The following is a 24,106-nucleotide window of genomic DNA, read 5'->3' on the forward strand; positions in this document are numbered from 1 at the left end:
GAAGTGTCTAGCTACAGAGGTCAATTGTTTCCCTGCTTGTAGGTCTTTCCTTGCATTTTTGATATTTCTTAGATGTTCTTGCAACCTTACTCTTATTTTTCTGGTTGTCATACCAATGTAAAATAAATTACACTTGCATCGTAGTGCATAGACTACTCCTTCAGTTTGGCAGTTGATATGTGCAAAAGTATCAAAGCCTATTGGTATTCAAGGTTAATACAGCGATAAGTGTTACTACTTCATATAATCTCAATAGTGGGCAGGTCCATATGCCAACGGCTATTACAGCTTACTAGAAGAAACGTTTACTTCTGGCAATAGTGTATATCCCATTATATATACAACACAGATTCACTGTTTGTATACTATCCGACATATATCTACCATCACCTATCAGGTGAACAAGCGGCAATAGTCCTTCCACGTTAGCAGGATACTAACTCACTATATCGGGTAACAGTATCAGGTAGCTCCTGTTGGGAGTGCCTATAATATATTATATCGATTAGAGAGGGGTTTATATCCTGTTATATCCAGCCCTCATTGATTCATAATTATTTCAATCAACTTATAGGCTCCTAAGAGTGTTTTTAACGTGTGTTTTCCATTTTTAACTATGCTCTAAATAAAGGTTAAATTTTATTTTATTTTCCTATTTTGTCAATCCTAGTTCAATCTGCACAATTTGTGTCTGACTTTCTATATAGTATTTCCTCTGTGGATAATACAATAGCTATGTAACCCCGTGAGTGCTATATATGTAGTCTTTCTCAAGAATAGGTTGGTTCAGCCTTTCTTGTCAATTGTTGAATTGTTTCTTTACTACATTGCATCTAATCTTCCTATCTTATAAATAATACGACAGAGTTTGTACATTATATTTTGAATAAAGGGGTTAATCATCATATTTCCTCGCAAAAGTAGTGCCACTGGCTCCCTCTTTTCCTTATTCTAAAGTGGGACACAGACCTTTCACTGACACTAAAAGCTAGGGGACACTTTAATTTAGCCCCAGTCTTTTTACACAGATACATCACACCAGGTTATCCCTTGCTCGTTCTATCTATGCACACGTATTTCTATTAGCTTCACCTGCATATCCTATCTATCCTACAAATCTATTTACGTATAGAATTTTATCCTGCAGATAAATACCAGAGCTTCCTTCTATATATATATATATATATATATATATATATATATATATATATATATATAGCGGGTGTGTGTATATATATATAGTGTGTGTATATATATATATATATATATATATATATAGTGTGTGTGTATATATATGTATATATATGTATGTGTCTATATATATATATATACAGTATATATATAACAACTCATCCATACAAACAGCATAATAGTAATATAATGTTGTGAGAAAACACAGTTGCAGAGCTACAGAGAGTTCATAAGTCAGAAAGAGAGTGAGACTATATACTAGTGTGCAGTACAGAGGCAAGCTGATAAGGTAACATTAATAAGTCAGTAAGAGAGTGAGACTATATACTAGTGTGCAGTACAGAGGCAAGCTGCTACGGTAACAGTAATAAGTCAGTAAGAGAGTGAGACTATATACTAATGTGCAGTACAAAGGCAAGCTGCTACGGTAACAGTAATAAGTCAGTAAGAGAGTGAGACTATAAACTAGTGTGCAGTACAGAGGCAAGCTGATAAGGTAACATTAATAAGTCAGTAAGAGAGTGTAAGGTTGTGTCAGGATTTATTTTATTTATTAACCTGGTTACCTTAATACATAATTTTTGCAGATCACAGCTGCAAACCTTCTGTTTGGTAAATGTACCACTAGCGTAAGTGGCAATAATTATCTTAAATAATTGCCTATGTAGTTAGTGGGTTTGATAGAGTGGACATAAATTGTTGCAATAAAAGTTTATATTACACAGTATGTCAGGCAATGCTGATAAGTAATAAAGGTTAATGAATGGTTAAATAGACTTTTGTTCATTCACGCTATCTGAAGGAAATGACTTGCCTTTAACAGTCTCTGGTGTTGTGCTGTAAGCAGATAGCAAATGGCGTGGTTGTACTGAGCGGTTGGGGGCGTGAATTGCCTGTAGCGAGTTTGAGTGGCAAATTACGTCACAAGCTGTAGCAGCTGATCGTCGGTCTCGGCAGTTTTTCAGTCTTGGCGATAACGCTGCAAAGCAAATATCCATTACTTCTAGATTCACTATTTAGATTGAGGTAAGCAAACGTTCTGCTGAAATGAAGCTGTTAAAGTTCATAGAGTGAGACAGGTACTTTTAGGAACCGCGGGTGTTTGCAAACACGGAATTCCAAACTTGTCAGTACCGGTAGTAAGTTTTAGACAGAGGTGGCGTTTGTAATCCCCAATGAATTAGGAATGATATCCTGTAGAGAAACTTCCTTTTAGGAATTAAATGAAACTTTGAAATCCGACGAAGGAAGGAGCTTAGCTAGGTGCACCTTCTGAGTTCATGCAATCAAAATAACTAAGCACTAGGAACAGGGCGTAGTCAGGATTTAAAGGTACAGGAGGAAGGATTAACCAAGTAGGCAGGTATTCATAGGAAATCCTGACAGAGAGTGAGACTATATACTACTGTGCAGTACAGAGGCAAGCTGCTAAGGTAACATTAAATACAAAAATTATCCTTATACTGCTGTAAAAGAGTAAAAAAACAAAATACACTAAACCACATTCATTAAATTATAATTTTCACTAACAGAATCCCTTTCAGCAAAATCTAAGGTTGCAGAATTTACTTTAATAAAATGTGGCTAAAACACTGTTTACTGCATCTCTTCCTGCTCTGTAAGGAAGTGACAGTGGCACATTCCACTGCACTTGGAGGGGAAATACAGAACTCTCTTTTTCACTGAAGCAAAGCTGGCAGCTGCCCAGGGCAGCAACAAAATAAATTAAAGTAGTTTTTTTCTGTTTTTGTTTTGTTTTATATGATTTAACATCCAGCCTCAACCCTAAGTTCCCCTGATCGATGCCACTCACTGGATTGGGTCAGCCCAAAAGAGGCCAGTCTCAAATAAGCACTTATGGGCCATGCAATGATCTTAACCACTTTCATCCAGTAGGTGGCGAAGCATGTTGTGTAATGGAGGGCAGCAGCCGGCAGACCTGCTTGTGCCTCTCCATTGCACAACATGTAGCTGTGAAAAAAAAATGCTGGAGAAAAAAAAAATTGCAATATTTTTTTTTATAGCCAATAAAAAAAAATATATGTTTGCCCATATGAGAGGTGAAGCCCTGCCTCACCTGCCTCTAGTGACTGCACATCACTTACTTTCTATGGGACGCAAAGATTTTTGAGATATTGAGGTATAATGCACCATTAAAAAGAGTCGATAAACTAAATTGCTTCCGACAGCATATTTATCAGTTTGCGAGCGCACGCAAATCTAATTACGGCTCAATGGAAGCGAGTTCAAAGTTGGAAAACTGGAATGCGCCCCCTAAAAATAAGGTCTTTTAGCCCCCTGAAAACCTAACAAACCTATTCATGGGTGGTATCACTGTACTCAGATGTTTATGAACACATATTGAGGTGTTTTTTGGCAGTAACACATAACAGGAACTGTGAATCCATGCCTAAAGTACGTGTGAGAAAAATAACACAAAGAAATTACTACCCAAAAGTTTGACAAAGACTGGTTGTTGAATTAGTGCATGGAAAGTGTTAAAATACCAGCATTTCAAATACCCTAGGTTGTCTACTTTTAAAAAATATACTGTTTGATGGGTAAATTACATTGGCCGGCTTCAGAAATGATCTAAATAGGACATGGATGCATGATGACAGATGTGAAAATTCCAAGTTGGAAAACTGGAACGTGCCCCCTAAAAATAAGGCCTTTTAGCCCCCAGAGAACCCGACACAGCTATACATGGGTGATATCACTGTATTCAGGAGATGTTGCTGAAGACATATTGGGGTGTTATTTGGCAGTAACCCTTAACGTTCTTCTTAAATTGCTATTTGTCAAAAAATCACCAAACTTTGGCATAGATTGGTGTTAAAATGGTTGCCTGAAAAGAGTCAAAATGCCCCAAGTTTAATACCTTAGGTTGTCTTCTTTTAAAAAATATATACATGTGAAGGGTTATTCTGGGATTCGTGACAGATATCACTGTTCCAATGTAATAATCGCTAATTTTGAAAAATAAATGGTTTGGAAATAGCAAAGTGGTACTTGTACTTATTGCACTATAACTTGCAAAGAACATGTAAACATTGGGTATTTCTAAACTCAGGACAAAATTTAGAAACTATTTGGGATGGGTGCTTTTTGGTGGTTGTAGATGTGTAACTGATTTTGGGGGTCAAATTTAGAAAAAGTGTGTTTTTTTCTATTTTTTCATTATATTTTATAAAAAATGTTATAGTAAATTATAAGATATGATGAAAATAATGGTATCTTTAGAAAGTCCATTTAATGGCGAGAAAAATGGTATATAATATGTGTGGGTACAGTAAATAAGTAAGAGAAGAATTAGAGCTAAACACAAACACAGCAGAAATGTAAAAATAGCCCTGGTCCCAGACGGTCAACTAATGGAAAAGTGCTCTGGTCATGAAGGGGTTAAATTCCAAAATAAGAGATTACTATATTTTGGTGGATCATCTAGCCCCCGTATATTTAGTCAACTTCAGAAAGCTACCACACCACATGGGCGGATCACTCAGCTGTTATTAGTGGCATAAATTGTCTCTCAGCCCCAATGCAGTCTTTTCAGTGGAGAATAGATGATTCAATGCTGTTAGACCCTAAGAGTACACAACATTTAGAAACCACATTACAATTTTTTTTTTTAACTTAAAAGCACTGACGACATTGATATAGGAACTTTATGGGAAACTCATAAAAGTTTTATAAGAGGAGAGCTCATAAAGTTAAAGGCCAAACAAAATAAAATAAAATACACAGACAAGAAATAACTACATTTTCAACCTTGTTCTACAATTACAGCGCACACATAAATTCCCCACCTTAGAAGAGACAACTTTAACTAACTTAAAAGAAACAAGGAAGAATCTTAACACAATGGGGGATATTTATCAAAGGTTTGGTGGACCTGATCCGACAGTGCAGATCAGGTCCGCCAGACCTCAGTGAATGCGGAGAGCAATATGCTCTCCATATTCAGCATTGCACCAGCAGCTCTTGTGAGCGGACAGGTTATGGAGCAGCGGTCTTTAGACTGCTGCTCCATAACTGGTGTTTCTGGCCCTCCGGAGCTTGATAAATGGGCCCCAATGTTACATATACAATCACAAAAAAAGCTTCTTATTTGAAAAGAAAATTTTACTGTGAGAAAAACGAACACACTAAGGGCCCGAATTATCAAGCTCGGAGCTCCGCTCGGAGCTTGATGCTCTGTGTTTCTGGCGAGCCTTCAGGTATGCCAGAAACAGAAGTTATGAAGCAGCGGTTTGAAGACCGCTGCTCCATAACCTATCCGCCTGCTTTGAGGCGGCGGACAGACATCGCCGGAAATCAATCCGATCGAATATGATCGGGTTGATTGACACCCCCTGCTAGGGGGCGGTATTGCACCAGTAGTTAACCAGAACTGCTGGTGCAATGATAAATTCTGAGAGCGTATGCTGTCGGCATTTATCGATGTGCAGTAGACATGATCCGCAATATCGGATCATGTCCGCTCACATCATGATAAATAGGCCCCCAAGACTCTAGCAAGAGCTTTAAAGAAAAGAAACAATTACACTTATATCCATTCATTAAGCTCAAACTCTAATTCCCCAATTGAAGGCTCAATTTCTATTGCTGAATCACTTCAACAATATTACCACAAACTTTGTATAATGTATTTCCCACAAGACAAGAAGAACTACACACTCAATTATGTACAGAATATCCGAATTAATCTAACCTCCCGAAGATTGAGCAGGGGTAAAGAATTCTTAGTGAGCCCCTTTACACTACCAGAAATAAGCAAAACTATGATTAGCCTTAAGCAAGGCAAATTCCCCAGGCCTAGATGGATTTAGTGGGTTATAACATTTTTGAAAAACAACTTATCCCTTGTTTACACTCTTTTCTCTCAGATAGACAAGGGGTCTTGTTTCCCAGATACCATGTTACAAGCTTCTATTACAGTACTGCTCAACCCAGGTAAGATCCCAAATAGTACACCTAATTCTCTTCCTTTTTCATTACAAAATATAGACTTTAAACTATTTTCAAAAGTCTTAGCTATGCGTATAAACAAATTGCTTCCAGATCTGGTGCACATTGATAAGGTGGGCTTTGTACCGCAGAGACAAATACAATAAAGTGGAGATTTTACACTTTATTGACTACTCTAAATACCCCTAGTTCTTCTATCAACAGGTGCTGAAAAAAACCTTTGAATGATTGGACTGGACTTTTTATGACAAATACTTACACATTACAAGTTCCCACGATTTATATACAACTCCATCAGCCCAAGTAAGTTAACCCTATTCTTTCAGAAGCCTTTGAAATCTGTAATGGTATGAGGCAGGGATGTCCGCTGCCACCATTACTTTTTATATTATTACTTGAATCTTTAGCCTCTCATACCAGAAATAACCATGACATTGAGGGCATTTCCATTAACCAAAATGAATATTTAACTATGAATAATGAATAATAATGAATAGTTAATTATGTCTGCAGATGACATACTTATGATGCTGATCTCCCCCCACTATTAATTTGCAACAAGCAGAACATATTCATATACAGAAACATAGCCCCTCAGTCCAATAGCTTCAAATGTCTCAGTATTCTTTTATCCCATGACAATAAAACTCTTTTAAATTTAAACTATGAGAAACTGGTTTCTGAAGTGTCTCATTTAACCTCAACCTGGCTCCCCAAATACATGTAATGGATTGGCAGAATAAATGCCATCAAAATGATGCTTCTCCCGAAAGTACTGTACATCATGCAGACCTTACCTATTTCCAAATCTAATGCTTATGTCTGGAATAACAGGCCTCCTAGGTTAAATAAAAATAAGTTAAGGCCACTTAAGATGGGAGGCTTCTGTTTACTAAATTTACTACTATAAAGAGAGGCAATATGTATAGAGAGAGTTATGGACTGGTGTCAACTAGATCCTATGAAACAAAAAAGTTGATGAAAAAAGAACACAATGTGCTAAGTCACCCCCAAATAGGGGGAGTATGTTGGCTACCTGAAGCTACAAACTACAATATTCTCACATATTTCCTATAGAAGCAGAAACTTTCAACATTTGGTTAAATTACTACAATCTAACGGCTAGATTAAGAGTTGTGCGTTAAGCTGAAAAAGCAGCGTTAACAGGTCCTAACGCTGCTTTTTCACTACCGCTACTATTACGAGTCTTGCAGGTTTAGGGGCCCCAGACACTTTTTTGGCCTTACCGCAAAACGACTTACGTAAACTTCGTAAACCCTTTTCTATGGGACTTCTATAGCGCCGGTATTACAAGTCTGTCCTGGGAGGCCAAAAAGTGAGCGGTACACCCTCTACTTCCAAGATCCCTAACGCATTCTAAAGTCAATAGAGTGCTAAAAAGTACACTAACATCCAATAACTACCTATTAACCCCTAAACAGAGGCCCTCCCGCATCGCAAATACTAAAATAAAATGTTTTACCCCTAATCTGCTGCTCTGGACATCGCCGCCACTATAATAAACATATTAACCCCTAAACCGCAGCACTCCTGCCTCGCAAACACTAGTTAAATAATATTAACCCCTAATCTTCCGCCCCTAATATCGCCGCAACCTACATTATATTTATTAACCCCTAATCTGCCGCCCCTAACATCGCCGCAACCTACATTATATTTATTAACCCCTAATCTGCCGTCCTTAACGTCGCCGCCACTATATTTAATGTATTAACCCCTAAATCTAAGTCTAACCCTAACCCTAAAACCCCCTAATTTAAATATAACTTAAATAAATTTAAATAAAATTACTATCATTAACTAAATTATTCCTATTTAAAACTAAATACTTACCTGTAAAATATACCCTAAGCTAGCTACAATATAACTAATAGTTACATTGTAGCTATCTTAGGGTTTATTTTTATTTTACATTCACGTTTGTATTTCTTTTAACTAGGTAGAATAGCTATTAAATAGTTATTAACTATTTAATAACTACCTAGCTAAAATAAAGACAAATTTACCTGTAAAATAAAACCTAACCTAAGTTACACTAACACCTAACACTACACTACAATTAAATAAATAAACTAAATTAAATACAATTAAATAGCTAAATCACAAAAAACAAACAAACACTAAATTACAGAAAATAAAAAACAAATTGCAGATCTTTAAACTAATGACACCTAATCTAATAGCCCTATCAAAATAAAAAAAAGCCCCCCCAAAATAAAAAAAACCCTAGCCTAAACTAAACTATCAATAGCCCTTAAAAGGGCCTTTTGCTGGGAAATCAGCTCTTTTACCTGTAAAAAAAAAATACAAACAACCCCCCAACAGAAAAACCCACCACCCACACAAACAACCCCCCAAATAAAAAGCTTACTAAAAAAAACCTAACCTCCCCATTGCCCTGAAAAGGGCATTTAGCTCTTTTGCAGGCCCAAAGTCCCTAACCGAAAAAATAAACCCACCCAATACACCCTTAAAAAATCCTAACTAACCCCCGAAGATTCACTTACCGGGAGAAGTCTTCCTATCTGCCTTCCTATCTATCAGCCAATCGGAATTAAGGTAGAAAAAATCCTTTTCCAATCAGCCAATAGGATTGAGCTTACATTCTATTGGCTGATTGGAACAGCCAATAGAATGCCAGCTCAATCCTATTGGCTGATTGCATCAGCCAATATGATTTTTTTCTACCTTAATTCCGATTGGCTGATAGAATTCTATCAGCAAATCGGAATCGAAGGGACGCAATCTTGGATGACGTCACTTAAAGTGATATTCATCCGGAAGAAGACGTCATTTGAAGAGGATGCTCCGCGCCGGATGTCTTGAAGATGGAGCTGCTCCGCGTCTGAAGGATGAAGATAGAAGATGCCATCTGGATGACCACTTCTGCCCGTCTGGGTGTATTGGGTGGGTTTATTTTTTAGGTTAGGGACTTTGGGCCTGCAAAAGAGCTAAATGCCCTTTTAAGGGCAATGCCCATCCAAATGCCTTTTTTCAGGGCAATGGGGGGCTTAGGTTTTTTTAGTTAGCTTTTTATTTGGGGGGTTGTTTGTGTGGGTGGTGGGTTTTACTGTTGGGTGGTTGTTTGTATTTTTTTTTACAGGTAAAAGAGCTGATTTCCTTTTAAGGGCTATTGATAGTTTAGGCTAGGGTGTTTTTTTTCTGTTAATTTAGCGTTTTTTTGTGTGTGATTTAGCTAATTTAATTTAATTTATTTAATTGTATTTAATTTAGTTAATTTATTTAATTGTAGGGTTAGGTTAGGTGTTAGTGTAACTTAGGTTAGGTTTTATTTTACAGGTAAATTTGTCTTTATTTTAGCTAGGTAGGTTTTAAATAGTTAAAAAATATTTAGTAACTATTCTACCTAGTTAAAATAAATACAAACTTGCCTGTAAAATAAAAACAAACCCTAAGATAGCTACAATGTAACTATTAGGGTTTATTTTATAGGTAAGTATTTAGTTTTAAATAGGAATAATTTAGTTAATTATAGTAATTTTATTTAGATTTATTTCAATTATATTTAAGTTAGGGGGTGTTAGGGTTAGACTTAGGTTTAGGGGTTAAAAATTTAGAATAGTGGAGGCGACGTTGGGGACGGCAGATTAGGGGTTAATAAATATAATGTAGGTGTCGGCGATGTTGGGGGCAGCAGATTAGGGGTTCATAAGTATAATGTAGGTGGCGGCGATGTCCGGAGTGGCAGATTAGGGGTTAATCCGTATAATGCAGGTGTCGGCGATGTCGGGGGCAGCAGATTAGGGGTTAATAAATGTAAGATTAGGGGTGTTTAGACTCGGGGTTCATGTTAGGGTGTTAGGTGTAAACATAAAATGTGTTTCACCATAGGAATCATGGTATTTTTTTGAGGGTGGCTTCCGTAATGAAATGTTGCTATTGGGAAGACAATGAGATGTCGGGTTGAGATCCTTCTCCTAGGGATTCCGATTCGCTCAGACCATCATTTGAGTCCTCCTCTGGAACTTTTAGATGATTGCATGAAATGCTCTAAGACCGTTTTCTTGATGGGTCCTGGAGCTTTCGAGTGCCGTCTAGAAGTATGAGGCATTCACAGATATATTGGAGGAGCAAAAGAAAAAAAAACTTTAAATGCAGGATATATATAAATATAAAGGCACAGAAAAATCACCCTTCAGGTTGGCAGACTAAGTGTAAAGTCAGAAATTACTGTACATTAAAAATCGGAGCAGGGCCGAGCAGCCTCTCCTGACCCCTACCCCTCATGTCGGCGGTCATCACAAAGACCAGAACTCTTATGGGCTTAGGTTGTGCCAAAGAGTGCCGCCACACAGGGGCAAGGGCCAGCGAGACTCCCCGGGCACAGGTTAAAAGCGGTAAGCCTCAACACACTATTACAGTATAAATATAACCATATGGAGAGTTCTCGCAGACCCCCACCCGATCCAGGAACTCGGGATACGACCCGAAGGAAGGGGAAAGGGGAAAGGGAGGTGACCAACTCAGACAAGCTGAGTCTGAAAGTGAGAGTTGGCTGGGGGTCCCGGGGAACAGTATATAGACAAGGAAGGGTAAAGGGGAAGTGACCAGCTCAGACAAGCAGAGCCGGAAAGGGAGAGTATCAAGGGGATCCCACAGATCTTAGTGCATAAAATGAGATTTCAGCATAAAACACAATGCAAACAAATCATATAGCATATGATATGGTGGCACACAGTACAAAATTGATGACCTGTAGAAGTAAGATTTTAAGCAGTAAAATGACACTACACTTTGGGTTACCTTCCCAAAGACAGTTAAGCTGACACATCAGCTATTAGAATGTGAGAATAGCTTATAAGGGCAATACTGAGTCTAGAGCAGCCTGTGTGGAAGCTACCAATGAGAGCTCTGTGCAGTGATACTAATACTGCTGGTGTAGCGTGAGTGGCTGCTCTAATAGTCACCCCTAAAGTCTCCAAAGAAAGGGCAGCTATGTATGAGGGCTCTTAGGGGTCCCAAGTAAATACAGAGCAAGTCCAGGTTAGGGATAGGCTTGAGTCTACAGTCTCTTTCTCTATGGGATGAAGATACTAGGTTCCCCACTGCGGATGTTAGCTTAATAGGAGGAAAGAACAATGCTCGCAATGGGGCCCATAGGTTTGCAGTTAAAGAGTTAAAGGGCTTACTTGCAGGTACCGTATAATGTAATGTTCCGTATTATCAGAGGAGCTCTGGTAAAGAGCTTAATATAGAATATAGGAGGGATCCAGTATACCTGATAATAACAATGGGGTAGAGCTTGTTCAGATATAATCCCCAATAAGCTTCTCTGTGATACTGCACTAGTGGTGGCTGTATACTTTATGTGTGTAAGGGTACAGGATAGAGGAGTTCTAAAGAGGGGCTGTTGCAATCTCTGCGACCCTCTCACACCCCAGTCCAGTGCTAAGAATTTGTACCACTAAGGCAGGATCAGTTGTGCAACTTACTATTGGTGCCAAGTAGACTGTAGGTAAATAGCAGGGCCGGAGAGGAAGGAAACAGCAAATAGCAATGGTATGGATGTGAGTATAACACCGCAATTTATTCCACTTACATGCCAAAAGAAGATTGTATGGAGTGCACTTACTTGGTGGAGCAACTTATAGAGAGGCTTACCAACTGCCCATTCTGTCTACTCCCTCTGGCCCATCTCATAGTTGCAATTGCATCCAGAGTGGAGCCTGACCCTCCGGAGGTAAGGGGCCTGTAAACGTAGCTCCCTCTCCAATCCAGTGTAGCGTGTGAGGCTGTGTGCCCCCTTATGCTGCTAAAAAAGTTAATTCCCTGACATGAGGCAGCAGTGCCCGATCTCGAACTCACCAACGGAGCAGGGCAGGTAGAGGGGTTCACAGATGGCTATCGGGTGCGACCTCGTGGGCTATGGCTATGGCGTCTCTCTCAAAGGGTCCCAAGATGGCCGCCGTTCACGCCAAACAAACTCGGTCTGGCCGCGGGTCCACTGGCTGAGCTCCCTGCACTCAGGTTCCCCCAGGCACTCTCTCCGCCTCGCCTTCTCACAAAGCCATACCTCTCAGGTAGGGAGCTTCACCAGGCTCAGTCTGGGCTGGGTGAGTAGCGTTCCTAGGCTATTAGGTCCTAAGGTCTCCCGGCCATGACGGAACTTTGTCCCTTGCTTCTGTGATATTTCTGGGCTGACTTGTTCCCCTGCTTCTGTGATATTTCAGGGCTGTGGGTTACCACCGATTGAATCCCGTCACTCCGGATATGATCCCCGACCCTCCGGAGCTCAGTGGGCAGCTGCCCAGCTAAGGATGCGCTGAGTTGTTCCGTCTTCACTTGAATCTCTGTAGGGAACACTGAAATCTGCTCAAGACTTGAGTGAGGTGATATGTGTCCAGACAGGCTATTTACCTCTTCTTTCAGCAAATTTAGGGCAAAAATTAGTATTTCTTTTGATTTAACTTAGGCTAATGTCCGGAGCTCCACAGAAACACGTCTGCTCTGTATGATGGTTAGCTCCCCCCCCCCCCCCACTAATGCTAATTGTTAACAACCCTGACTTCTTGGAGGATTACATTGTTATCTACAGTAGGTACTGCCTTACATAATCTTCTTCCAGCTTATTTTATGTTACAATCAGGTAGAAATAAACATATTAATAAGATCCCGGAATCAGGCCATGTTTTTATATAAAATAACTGGTTTAGATACCATCAAATAGTCCATTTCCTCATTATGCATATATCCAAAAATGTTTGTTATACCTATTACAGGGTTCAAACAACACTGCACAAATCCTAAACTGTCAAAAGGTGATTTGTCAAACATTTACTCTGAACTTACCAAAGTATTCATTTCCCCAACTTCCCCTTACACTAAAGGAGTAGAGAACTTCCAGTTACAATAAGTAGAAAACAATGGAATATGATTTTTAATTGCATAGCACATTCTGCTCACTCTGCCCAAACTCTTGAATTCAATTTAAAACTTTTAACTAAATACCATTTAGTTAAACATAACATAAAGATACCATTGTGCTTACTCCCATGGAGTTATTTATGATGAGTCAGCAATGATTCGCTACAATGCAAGTCTGTCAAAAGAACTGAAATAAGGGGGCAGTCGGCAGAGACATACGGCGAGATAAAATGTGCAGCGCAGGCTTCAGCATAACTGCTGAAACCCACGTCACTCGTAAATTCACCTTGCACATTGGGGAATCCAATAAACCCCGCCGGCAGCTCATAAACTGCCGTAAGTCGGATAAACTAGTGATGTCCAGAAATGTGAGTAAATACAAATTTCTGGAGTCGCCAGTTCCCATAGACCGCAATGTAAAGGCACTTTTCAGTGCTGTTTTGTTTCTAACACCCCACTCCCACTAACTTTAAAGCCCCCAAAAATGCTAGATTTTTTTTTTTAAAATAAAAAATCTACAATGCCCTCTATTTTAAGGGCATTTGGGGCACTTTTAGAAAATTAATTAATAATTAATTAATCTCTGGTTATTTTTTGGAGCGCTAATTGCAATAACCAACCACTTGTATTGGCTGGTTAATTATCGCGGTCCCGCAAATGGGAAAATTTGCCCGTTTGCAGGAGCATGATAATCTAGTGTTCCACTTGTAATCTAGCCTTTAATTTGATCATAACATATAGGCCTGGTTCTTGCAATAGCAAGGCTAATGCTCTTTCTCATATGACAAAAGAATTACTCATACTTCAGGAAGAACCCAAACCGATATTATCTTTAGAGTATTTTTTTGCTACTATATCTTCAATTTGGGATAAGATTGATAGGATCTAATAATCCAAAAATAAAGATACGTTTCTCCTTCAGTCGTTGTGGGTGTATCATGATACTCCTCTAAGTGGACATGGTGGGAAAAAAAAGATACCCGTAAATTCTGGTTGCCATATCTCACTAAATATATAGCATCATTTGTAATTGCTTGTCAGATATGTGCCAGATCCAAAGATTCCCATTAAAAAACATCAAGAGTTGCTAAAACCATACCTGAAAGACCATGTTCAGACATTTCAATGGACTTTATAGTTGCATTACCTAAATCCCAAGGGATTTGTTGTTTGATGGCACATTTTATACCTACCAAACAGCTAGATTACGAGTTTGGCGTTATGAGTGAAAAAGCATAGTTATGCTTCATAATGCTGCTTTTTTCCCTAACGCTGATATTACAAGTCTTGTAGGTATAGGTGTACCGCACACCTTTTTGGCCGTCACGCAACGTCAGTACCGTACTTTTAAAAAAGTCCTTTTTCAATGGGACTCCCATATCGCCGGTATTACGAGTTTGTCTGGGAGGCAAAAAAGTGAGCGGTACACTCTATAACCACAAGATTCGTACCGCCATCTAAAGTCAGTAGTTATGAGTTTTACGTTACAAAGCTGTAGCATAAAACTCATAACTAAAGTGTTAAAAAGTACACTAACACCCATAAACTACCTATTAACCCCTATACCGAGGCCCTCTCGCATCACAAACACTATAATAAATTAATTAACCCCTAATCTGCCGCTCCCCGACATCGTCGCCACTATAATAAACCTATTAACCCCTAAACCGCAGCCCTCCCGCATAGCAAACACTATTTAAATATTATTAACCCCAAATCTGCCGTCCGCCCACACCACCGCTATAATCAACCTATTAACCCCTTAACCGCTGCCCTCCCGCATCACTACATAAATATATTAACCCCTAAACCTAACCCTAACGTAACCCTAACCCTAACACCCCCTAACTTAAATATAATTAAAATAAATATATATAAAACTTATAATTATTACCTAAATAACCTATTTAAAACCAAATACATACTTACCTGTAAAATAAAACCTAAGCAAGCTACAAAATAACTAATAGTTACATTGTAGCTAGCTTAGGTTTTATTTTTATTTCACAGTTAAGTTTGTATTTATTTTAAGTAGGTAGACTAGTTAGTAAATAGTTATTAACTATTTAATAGCTACCTAAATAAAATAAATACAATGTTACCTGTAAAATAAAACCTAACCTCCCTTACACTAAAAACTAACATTACAATAAAAAAAAATTAAATTAATTAAATTAATTAAATACAATTATCTAAATTACAAAAAAAACAACACTAAATTACACAAAATAAAAAACAAAATTATCCAAAATAAAAACGAATTACTCCTAATCTAATAGCCCTATCAAAATAAAAAAGCCCCTCAAAATAAAAAAAACCTAGCCTACACTAAACTGCCAATAGACCTTAAAAGGGCCTTTTGCAGGGCATTGAACCAAAGAAAGCAGCTCTTTTACCTGTAAAAAAAAATACAAACAACCCCCCCAACAGTAAAACCCACCACCCACACAACCAACCCCCCAAATAAAAACCTATATAAATAAACCTAAGCTAACCATTGCCCTGAAAATGGCATTTGGATGGGCATTGCCCTTAAAAGGGCATTTAGCTCTTTTACATTGCCCAAAACCCTACTCTAAAAATAAAACCCACCCAATAAACCCTTAAAAAAACCTAACACAAACCCCCGATGATCCACTGATTGAAATAGCCAATAGAATGTGAGCCCAATCCTATTGGCTGATTGGATCAGCCAATAGGATGAAAGCTCAATCCTATTGGCTGATTGCAACAATCAGCCAATTTTGGTTAGCTTAGGTTTATTTAGATTTTTTCTATTTGGAGGGTTTGGTTGCGTGGGTGGGGGGTTGTTTATATATTTTTTACAGGTAAAAGGCTAGGGTTTTTTTTTGGGGGGGGGGGGGGTTATTTTGATAGGGCTATTAGATTAGGAGTAATTTGTTTTTATTTTGGATAATTTCATTTTTTATTTTGTGTAATTTAGTGTTTTTTTGTAATTTAGATAATTGTATTTGATTAATTTCATTTTTTTATTTTATTGTAATGTTAGTTTTTAGTGTAAGGCCAGTTAGGTTTTATTTTACAGGTAACTTTGTATTTATTTTAACTAGGTAGCTAGTAAATAGTTAATAACTATTTACTAACTAGTCTACCTAGTTAAAATAAATACAAACTTAACTGTGAAATAAAAATAAAACCTAAGCTAGCTACAATGTAACTATTAGTTATTTTGTAGCTAGCTTAGGTTTTATTTTACAGGTAAGTATGTATTTAGTTTTAAATAGGTTATTTAGGTAATAATTGTAAGTTTTATTTAGATTTATTTTAATTATATTTAAGTTAGGGTTAGGTTCAGGGTTACGTTAGGGTTAGACTTATGCTTAGGGTGGAGTTACGTTAGGGTTAGGTTTACGGGTTAATATATTTATGTAGTGTTAGTGATGTGGGATGCCAGAGGTTTAGGGGTTAATAACGTTAGTATAGTGGCGTCGACATTGGGGGCGGCAGATTAGGGGCTAATAAGTGTAGGCTAGGTGGCGGCGATGTTCGGGCCAGCAGATTAGGGGTTAATAACGGTAATGTAGGTGGTGGCGATGTTAAGGGTGGCAGATCAGGGGTTAATAACATTATGTCGGTGGAGGCGATGTTGGGGACGGCAGATTAGGGGTTAATAACATTATGTAGGTGGCGGCGATGTCGGGGGTGGCAGATTAGGGGTGTTTAGATGTGTTTTTTATGTTAGGGTGTTAGGTTTAAACATAACTTTTTCTTTCCCCATAGACATCAATGGGGCTGCGTTACGGAGCTTTTGTTTCCGCGATCGCAGGTGTTAGGCTTTTTTTTAGCCGACTCTCCCCATTGATGTCTATGGGGAAATCATGCGCGAGCACGTCAAAACACAGCTTGTATTTGGGTGAGGTATGGAGCTCAATGCCACCATATCGCCTGCACAAGCCGGGTTTTACAAAACCTGTAATAGCAGGGAGGTGAAATACCGCCGCTTTTGTGGTGGTCGTTAATTTCCCTATAGCGCTCAAAACTCATAATCTAGCTGAAAGGCATTTCTTCAGCTAAATAGACTGAAAATCTTTTCATCCGAAAGATATTCACATTACACGGCATACCTTAATCTTTAGTTACAGATAGAGGCACACAATTCACCTCAAATTTTGGACTTCCTTCTATAAAGGGTCATATAAACATAGATCATTATCCACTGCCTTCCACCATCAAACCAATGGTCAAACTGAACATACAAACCAAACTTTGGAACAGTATCTGCGTTGTTTTATATAGTATCTACAGGATGTTTGGAATCAATACAGGGAGTGCAGAATTATTAGGCAAGTTGTATTTTTGAGGATTAATTTTATTATTGAACAACAACCATGTTCTCAATGAACCCAAAAAACTCATTAATATCAAAGCTGAATAGTTTTGGAAGTAGTTTTTAGTTTGTTTTTAGTTATAGCTATTTTAGGGGGATATCTGTGTGTGCAGGTGACTATTACTGTGCATAATTATTAGGCAACTTAACAAAAAACAAATATATACCCATTTCAATTATTTATTTTTACCAGTGAAACCAATATAACATCTCAACATTCACAAATATACATTTCTGACATTCAAAAACAAAACAAAAACAAATCAGTGACCAATATAGCCACCTTTCTTTGCAAGGACACTCAAAAGCCTGCCATCCATGGATTCTGTCAGTGTTTTGATCTGTTCACCATCAACATTGCGTGCAGCAGCAACCACAGCCTCCCAGACACTGTTCAGAGAGGTGTACTGTTTTCCCTCCTTGTAAATCTCACATTTGATGATGGACCACAGGTTCTCAATGGGGTTCAGATCAGGTGAACAAGGAGGCCATGTCATTAGATTTTCTTCTTTTATACCCTTTCATGCCAGCCACGCTGTGGAGTACTTGGACGCGTGTGATGGAGCATTGTCCTGCATGAAAATCATGTTTTTCTTGAAGGATGCAGACTTCTTCCTGTACCACTGCTTGAAGAAGGTGTCTTCCAGAAACTGGCAATAGAACTGGGAGTTGAGCTTGACTCCATCCTCAACCCGAAAAGGCCCCACAAGCTCATCTTTGATGATACCAGCCCAAACCAGTACTCCACCTCCACCTTGCTGGGGTCTGAGTCGGACTGGAGCTCTCTGCCCTTTACCAATCCAGCCACGGGCCCATCCATCTGGCCCATCAAGACTCACTCTCATTTCATCAGTTCATAAAACCTTAGAAAAATCAGTCTTGAGATATTTCTTGGCCCAGTCTTGACGTTTCAGCTTGTGTGTCTTGTTCAGTGGTGGTCGTCTTTCAGCCTTTCTTACCTTGGCCATGTCTCTGAGTATTGCACACCTTGTGCTTTTGGGCACTCCAGTGATGTTGCAGCTCTGAAATATGGCCAAACTGGTGGCAAGTGGCATCTTGGCAGCTGCACGCTTGACTTTTCTCATTTCATGGGCAGTTTATTTGCGCCTTGGTTTTTCCACACGCTTCTTGCGACCCTGTTGACTATTTTGAATAAAACGCTTGATTGTTCGATGATCACGCTTCAGAAGCTTTGCAATTTTAAGAGTGCTGCATCCCTCTGCAAGATATCTCACTATTTTTGACTTTTCTGAGCCTGTCAAGTCCTTCTTTTGACCCATTTTGCCAAAGGAAAGGAAGTTGCCTAATAATTATGCACACCTGATATAGGGTGTTGATGTCATTAGACCACACCCCTTCTCATTACAGAGATGCACATCACCTAATATGCTTAATTGGTAGTAGGCTTTCGAGCCTATACAGCTTGGAGTAAGACAACATGCATAAAGAGGATGATGTGGTCAAAATACTAATTTGCCTAATAATTCTGCACTCCCTGTATATAACCCTAGCTGAGTTTGCCTATAACAACCAAATTCACAGTTCTATAGAAATCTCTCCTTTTTTTGCTAATTATGGTTACCATCCTGCACTGTTGCTTGGATCACCTATTTCAACTTTCATTCCTTATGCAGATAAACGAATTAAAGACCTGGTAACACATTTTGGTTGAAGCTCAAAAAAGATATAAATATTTTGCTGATCAACACTGATGTCCTACTCCTGATTATAAGATAGGAGACAAAGTATGGCTATCTACTTCACACTTGAAATTACAATGTCTTTCAAAGAAACTCGGTCCTTGATATATTGGGCCTTTGCGATAATTAAAATGATATCCTCTACTGCGGTGAAACTATGTCTACCGAACGATTACTCAATACACCCTGTATTTCATACATCTCTGTGAAAATCTATTGTTCCTGGTCCCTTTCCATCAAGAACTTCTCCTAGACCTGATCCAGTCATTATAGATGGAGAGGTATAGTATGAAGTACAGGAAATTCTTGATTTCTGAAGGATACTTGAATATCTAATGAACCAGAAGAGAGCTCTTGGGTTTTTGCTGAGGATTTCCATGCCGCGCTAGGTGTCCAAAGTTTTCACAAAAGTCATCCAGAGATGCCAGGTCCTGATTATTCCTCTTCCACACTGACTTTACCTGCAGTAATGTGTACCTAGACTTCTGCATAGAAGTTACACAAGCACTCCCCCTAGTGGCAGAAATGCAGTATTAGCCAAACAGTATTGCACAGGAGATGTAAGACATTTACACCACATCCCCTAATACCAGCTTTCACTCATTTAGCAGCTCTATAAAGCACTGCTGTTTAGTGAGCTCAGTGCTCAGTTACTAAAGCACTATCCTAAAGTCCTTTATGTCAACCTAAGTTTTCCTAGGCTAAAGTCCTGTATATGAACCATAGCTGCATGCTCTGACCTTTTGCCTGTATTCTCATCTATGAATCATTGCTGTCTTCCCTGATCTCTATATTACCATCTATGAATCTTTGCTGCCTGCCCTGACCTCGGAACATTTTTGACCATCCTTTTGGATTTCCCTTCTGACCTACTCACTCCTATTTTGTCTAGTGGTCGTGCCAGCAAATACTCCGCTACTGAGCTCCTATTCTACATTAATCCTCACATGATTGTCAGTATATACCAGGGTTATAATACAATTTATTTATTATTATTCTTTAAAATAATTCCCAGTTAAAATGTATATACGAAGCAAGTGAAATTAATATTAATCCCTAAATTCTTTCGATTAGTTAAAATTTCTATACACATTACAATATATTTATGTAGAGACCAGATTATGAATCAAATTATAGTTTTTAAATTATATACCTTTAAAATTAACTTTACTCACAATGAATCACATTAAAATACCACAATAAAATACCAGAGGTTGTATATATTATTCATGCAAACAGCCAATGTATATGCAAATATGTCTGACCTAAAATAACCTCTTATTTAGCTACAATAAGACAAATTCTTATATATATATATATATATATATATATATATATATATATATATATATATATATATATATATAGTAGACACACTTTGTCATCCCGCAACTCCAGAGGAAAAAACTGTAGAGATATTTCTTAAAAACAAATCCAATTTTATTTGTCAAAACAAATTAAAAATCATGTAAAAACATGTATGCTGCATAAGCTAGTCGCAGGCCTGCAACAAGGTGTTTAGAACCAAACGCCAAACATGTTTAATCCAGAGGTACAGGCACTCGATGGTCTTTTTATAAAAAATAATTCATTTATTGATTCAAGTTAAAAAGAAGACATAACGTTTCGGCACATTGCTGTGCCTTTGTCAAATGTCAAACAGGTACAGCGGGTAACCTAAAACCAATAACAAACAGTTATGAACACACTCCTTTTATACTCATCTAAACCAAGGAGATGCTTGGTCGGAAAAAGATGCTTGGTCGGAAAAAGATGCTTGGTCGGTCCTCCGACTTCAAATTTGGGGCATTGCGCGTGCAATCGTGGCCGGACTTTTAGCCGACGGACATTTGGCAGACGGACATTTGGCCGAAACACAAGTGGCTGTCACAAAACAGTCAGGCCACGAGATAGATAGATTTGATAGATAGATACATAGATTAGATAGATAGATCAGTAGATGCAATAAACATTTGATAGATACGATAGATAGATTTGATAGATAAATAGATAGATTTGATAGATAGATAATTTCCCAGACAGAGAATTACAAGTCTGGGACCTATGGTAAGGTTCCCAGAGGCAGTTGCGGCGCCAGGGATGTGTATATGGCATGGATTTTAGGAACCGGGAGATGGAAAAATATGCTTGGTCGGTCCTCCTACTTCAAATTTGGGGCACTGCGCGTGCAATCTAATGTGCCACCAGATAGGAGTGGTGTGTTAAGTAGTACTATTCCTATCATTTTAATCCCTGTTACGTGCCTTTTTTTTTGGTTTGGTTTTTGAAGCCACAGTGCAGCACCAGAGGCCAGAAAAATTTGACATGTACACATGCCTGACAAATTAGGTATTGTTGCAGCCGCTGCTGTAACAGCGGCCAGAAAAATTGATGTTTGTTTCCCAGGCAGAAAGTGCCCGAAAACATTGCGGCTTGAACCCTAGTTGGTGGCGGATAAGTCACGCAAGTCATCCGGCATTCGAAGATAAAATACAGCAGCGTGTGGACCATTTTTAGCCCAAGGCAGCTCATCTCATCAGGCCTTTTTTACTCAAATCTATCGCCCAATGTCAGTCCCTTCGGGATCCATCCCTCATTCATCTTAATAAAGGTGAGGTAATCTAGACTTTTTTGACCTAGGCGACTTCTCTTCTCAGTGACAATACCTCCTGCTGCACTGAAGGTCCTTTCTGACAGGACACTTGAAGCGGGGCAGGCCAGAAGTTCTATCGCAAATTGGGATAGCTCAGGCCACAGGTCAAGCCTGCACACCCAGTAGTCAAGGGGTTCATCGCTCCTCAGAGTGTCAAGATCTGCAGTTAAGGCGAAGTAGTATGCTACCTGTCGGTCGAGTTGTTCTCTGAGGGTGGACCCAGAAGGGCTGTGGCGATGCATAGGACTTAAAAAGCTCTGCATGTCCTCCATCAACAACACGTCTGTAAAGCGTCCTGTCCTTGCCGGCGTGGTCGTAGGAGTTGGAGGATTACTTTCACCTCTTCCCCTGTTAGATTCCCGTTGTGCTATGACATCACCCTTATACGCTGTGTAAAGCATACTTTTTAATTTATTTTGGAACTGCTGCATCCTTTCCGACTTGCGGTAATTCGGTAACATTTCAGGCACTTTATGCTCATAGTCTAGTAGCGTGGACACCCAGTACAGGTCGTTCTCCTTCAGCTTTTTTATATGAGGGTCCCTCAACAGGCACGACAGCATGAAAGACCCCATTTGCACAAGGTTGGATGCCGAGCTACTCATGTCCCATTCCTCGGTCTCAGTAATCTCACTGAAGGTATCTTCTTTCCCCCAGCCACGTACAACACCATGGGTACCAGATAGGTGACAACGAGCACCCTGGGATGCCTGTTGTGGTTGGTCTTCCTCCTCCTCCTCAAAGCCACATTCCTCCTCTGACTCCTCTTCCTCACAATCCTCTTCCAGTGTTGCCGCTGGTCCAGCAAGCGATGCTGATAAGGCTGTTTCTGGTGGTGATGGTGACCACAACTCTTCCTCTTCCCGCTCATCTACGGCCTGATCCAGCACTCTTCGCAGGGCACGCTCCAAGAAGAAAACAAATTGTATGATGTCGCTGATGGTGCCTTCGGTGCGACTGACTAGGTTTGTCACCTCCTCAAAAGGACGCATGAGCCTACAGGCATTGCGCATGAGCGCCCAGTAACGTGGCAAAAAAATTCCCAGCTCCGCAGAGGCTGTCCTAGCACCCCGGTCATACAAATACTCATTAACAGCTTTTTCTTGTTGGAGCAGGCGGTCTAAAATTAGGAGTGTTGAATTCTGTGTCAGGCTGTCGCAAATCAAGCGCCTCACTGGCATGTTGTTTCGCCATGGCCGTGTAGGAATGCCTCAAATGGCCACACACCTTCCTGGCCTGCTTCAGGATGTCCTGTAAGCCTGGGTACTTATGCACAAAGCGTTGTACGATCAGATTACACACATGTGCCATGCACGGCACATGTGTTTACTTGCCCAATTTCAATGCCGCCACCAAATTACTCCCGTTGTCAGAAACCACTTTGCCAATCTCCAGTTGGTGCGGAGTCAGCCACTGATCCACCTGTGCGTTCAGGGCGGACAGGAGTGCTGGTCTGGTGTGACTCTCTGCTTTCAGGCAAGTCAACCCCAAGACGGCGTGACACTGCTGTATCCGGGATGTGGAATAGTACCTGGGGAGCTGGGGGGGTGCCGTTGATGTGGAGCAAGATGCAGCAGCAGAAGAGGACTCAGCCGAGGAGGTTATGGAAGAGGATGGAGTAGGAGGAGTAGAGAAGGTGGCAGCAGGCCTGCCTGCAAGTCGTGGCGGTGTCACCAACTCCTCTTCAGAGCCACGCATTCCATGCTTGGCAGCCGTCAGCAGGTTTACCCAATGCGCAGTGTAGGTGATATGCCTGCCCTGACCATTACTTCCATTCGCACAATCGAGTACAGGATGGGGGATTGCCTTTTGTGCAAAGAAATTTCGGCCGGGTACCTTCCACTGCGGTGTCCCAATAGCTACAAATTTTTTGAACGCCTCAGTCTCCACCAGCTTGTATGGTAAAAGCTGGTGGGCTAAGAGTTCAGACAAGCCAGCGGTCAGACGCCGGGCAAGGGGGTGACTTTGTGACATTGGCTTCTTACGCTCAAACATGTCCTTGACAAACACCTGACTGTGGGCAGATGAGCATGAACTGCTCCGGAAGAGAGACGGAGTGGCGGATGGTTGAGAGGGGGCAAGGAGGACAGCAGTGGTTGACGTGGCTGAAGATGCTGGACCAGGAGGATGGCGGCTTTGAGTTTGTGTGCTGCTTCTACTCATGTGTTGATCCCATAGGCGTTTGTGATGTGCGATCATGTGCCTTCGCAAAGCAGTTGTACCTAGGTGGGTGTTGGACTTCCCACGACTCAGTTTCTTTTGGCACAGGTTGCAAATGGCATCGCTGTTGTCAGAGGCAGACACACAAAAAAAATGCCACACTGCTGAGCTCTGCGA

General features: G+C 39.8%; 1 protein-coding gene across 1 annotated transcript in view; it reads left to right on the top strand.

Moving 5' to 3' along the window:
• CORO1C (coronin 1C) overlaps window positions 1-24,106 on the top strand; it is a gene marked incomplete in the record, with an annotated part of 336,830 nt that overhangs the window by 76,214 nt on the left and 236,510 nt on the right.

Source organism: Bombina bombina, chromosome 2 (genome assembly GCF_027579735.1).
Source record: "Bombina bombina isolate aBomBom1 chromosome 2, aBomBom1.pri, whole genome shotgun sequence".
Lineage (NCBI taxonomy): Eukaryota > Metazoa > Chordata > Amphibia > Anura > Bombinatoridae > Bombina > Bombina bombina.